Consider the following 3,550-nt stretch of genomic DNA (forward strand, 5'->3'; position numbering starts at 1 on the left):
TTTTCATGGAAAATATAACTGATCACAGATTTTCACTATTTTCTCGATTGGAGCGTTATTTTAGGATCTACAGCCGATTTTAGTTTTTTCATATAAAAATCGATTTTTTATGGAAAATATAACTGATCACAGATTTTCACTATTTTCTCGATTGGAGCGTTATTTAAGGATCTACAGCCGATTTTAGTTTTCTTATGTAAAAATCGATTTTTCATGGAAAATATAAGTGATCACAGATTTTCGCTATTTTCTCGATTGGAGCGTTATTTTAGGATCTACAGCCGATAAAGATTTCTCAGAAAAAAATCGATTTTTCATGGAAAATATAAGTGATCACAGATTTTCACTATTTTCTCAATTGGAGCGTTATTTAAGGAATTACAGCCGATTTTAGTTTTCTCATATAAAAATCGGTTTTTCAATGAAAATATAAGTGATCTCAGATTTTCACTATTTTCTCGATTGGAGCGTTATTTTAGGATCTACAGCCGATTTTAGTTTTCTCATATAAAAATCGGTTTTTCATGGAAAATATAAGTGATTACAGATTATTACCACTTTCTCAATTGGAGCATTATTTAAGGTTCTACAGCCGTTTCTAGTTTTTTCATATAAAAATCGATTTTTCAAGGAAAATATAAGTGATCACAGATTTTCACTATTTTCTCGATTGGAGCGATATTTAAGGAATTACAACCGATTTTAGTTTTCTCATATAAAAATCGGTTTTTCAATGAAAATATAAGTGATCACAGATTTTCACTATTTTGTCGATTGTAGCGATATTTAAGGAATTACAGCCTATTTTAGTTTTCTCATATAAAACTCGATTTTTCATGGAAAATATAAGTGATCACAGATTTTCACTATTTTCTCGATTGGAGCGTTATTTAAGGATCTACAGCCGATGAACTAGAACTAAAGTAGAACTGAACTAGAACTGGACTAGAACTGAACTAGAACTGAACTAGAACTGAACTAGAACTGAACTAGAACTGAACTAGAACTGAACTAGAACTGAACTAGAACTGAACTAGAACTGAACTAGAACTGAACTAGAACCGAACTAGAACTGAACTAGAACTGAACTAGAACCGAACTAGAACTGAACTAGAACTGAACTAGAACTGAACTAGAAATAAATTAAAACTGAATTAGAAATGATCGGAACTAAAAATGGACTTAACTTCAACTTTATACTTACATATTGCTTGACCTGAAGTAAACATGATAGCGCAACAAACGGCTGACAAACAGCGGAAGGCACAGTGTAAACTAAAATCACGAGCATAACCCGTTACCACACCACAAATAATCTGGGATATCTGGCCGATAAAATACACATTGCGGGGGCTAATGCTGCATTAATAATAACAATATATACATTAATTAATTATTTTGAAATTCTACTCTTTAAACTCCAACTTACAATAACATCATTTTTGTAGCAGCTACACCACCTACTAAAACACCAAACAAATGCCAATATTGGGTCCACGCCACAAAAATATCTCTCAAACACACCAAATCGAATTGCATGATAAGCGATTGAAAACTAAAATCATATAAGAATTGTGTACACTCTTCACGTTCACCCGTTACTACATCCTCTATATAGCACTGATCTCTTGTAATACTTTGATTTGCCTTTAAAGATGATGCATCACAAACAAACTCTGTGCGAGGATAAAGTTCTGGGGCGGTAAATATGATACAGGCCATAAACCAAGAGGCGGGTATTTTACACAGAAATATAATGAGTATCGTTCTTAGTTGCCAGACACCAAAATCTCCTATAATTTCTCCTATAATGTCAGTAGCGGGGGAAGATGTTGTTGTGGCGGCTGCTGTTCTTGGAGGAGAATTAGTTGGAAGATGTGTGTGTTGCTGTCTTGGCGCATGGTTTATATCGGGCGCCTCTGATATGTAAGCTAAATTACGTTGGCCCATTTTAGGAGAGGCTTTAGGTGAAGCTTTAGTACCATTCATTTTTAATTTGGATATTTCTTATATTTATTAGGGTTATAATTTAAAATATCTTAGCACTATCACTTAAGATGAGATTTTTTTTATTATTTTTTTGCTTTTGGCTTTCTTTTCTCTTTTCTTTCTAAACATACAGTTGAAAGCCTCTCATAATTCTGACCCTGAAATTGAAAAAAAAATAATAATAATAAATTAATTTCTTGTTTCCATTTTTTTTCATTTTTGTACTTTAATTAACATTGAATTAAATTATTTAACTGAGTTTTTCCAATATTAATTTAAAATTCTACTCTCATGAATTCACTTCACTTTCAGTCTTTCAGTCAGGCATGAAACCACAATTTCAAATTCTATTTCAATCAAAAAATTACTCTCATATGCATTTTTATTATTTATATTTATTCCTTTTTTTCATGTTTTTAAATATATTTTTTATGATAATTTTTTATATTGTTTTCTTTTGCTGATTTACACCTTTTTCAATTTTTATTTTCAAGAATTTAAAACCATGATGTTATTTTGTTGAAGGGACTCTTTAAACTGTTTACTTTTTAGAAATTGAGTTAATCGATGTGAAGCTAAAGTAAATTAATTAAAGAGTAATTATGAAAAACGTTTTCTGTAGGAGCGAAGCCTATACACCTAGTGACAATAAAAAGGTTACCTTTACAGTTCTACTTCATTTCAAGTTCATTTCTAGTTCAGTTCTAGTTTAGTTCTAGTTCTGTTCTGTTCTAGTTCAGTTCTAGTTCAGTTCTAGTTCAGTTCTAGTTCAGTTCTAGTTCAGTTCTAGTTCAGTTCTAGTTCAGTTCTAGTTCAGTTCTAGTTCAGTTCTAGTTCAGTTCTAGTTCAGTTCTAGTTCAGTTCTAGTTCAGTTCTAGTTCAGTTCTATTTTAGATTTTTTGTCGGTAGCTGTATGCATATTATTTTATTATTTAATATTAAGAGAATTTGTTTTAATGTTTGTTTATTTTTAAATGCTGCTAATAAAAGTTCATAATTTGAAAAAGGTCTTTCATCATAACCATTTAATTTTGACACTTGTGTAACGCGCTCGTTAAAGTTGTCATTGTATAATTTATTAAGGAAAACACAACACAACATATATTTGTTTTATTTACATTCCGGTTCTTATTGTTTTTTTAATATAAATATTTTTGTTGGTACATATTTTTAATATCGATTACCTTTCTCTTTTAACAATTATATTTTCTTCTTTTGTAAATGTAATCGTTGAACACATGTTAATTATGGTATTTACTTACTTAATTAATTAATTAATTAATTATTTTAATTTAACTAATTAGTTATATAAATAAATTAAACTTTTCTTTCATATGCTTAGATATACATATGTGTGTAAATGATACTTTTTCTGGGGAATTTTTTAATAAAGAATCAAAGAGTTTTAATTTAAACAGCAGTAGACGAGGTTATAAGAGGAAAACGGGAACTAAATTAGAAACGAACTAGAACTGAACTAGAACTGAACTAGAACTGAACTAGAACTGAACTAGAACTGAACTAGAACTGAACTAGAACTGAACTAGAACTGAACTAGAAC

General features: G+C 30.0%; 1 protein-coding gene across 1 annotated transcript in view; it reads left to right on the forward strand.

The window, feature by feature from the left end:
* LOC111676556 (putative fatty acyl-CoA reductase CG5065) overlaps positions 1-3,550 on the forward strand; it is a 9,796-nt gene that overhangs the window by 3,323 nt on the left and 2,923 nt on the right. The window lies entirely within an intron of this gene.

The sequence above is a fragment of the Lucilia cuprina genome, chromosome 4, assembly GCF_022045245.1.
Source record: "Lucilia cuprina isolate Lc7/37 chromosome 4, ASM2204524v1, whole genome shotgun sequence".
Classification (NCBI taxonomy): domain Eukaryota; kingdom Metazoa; phylum Arthropoda; class Insecta; order Diptera; family Calliphoridae; genus Lucilia; species Lucilia cuprina.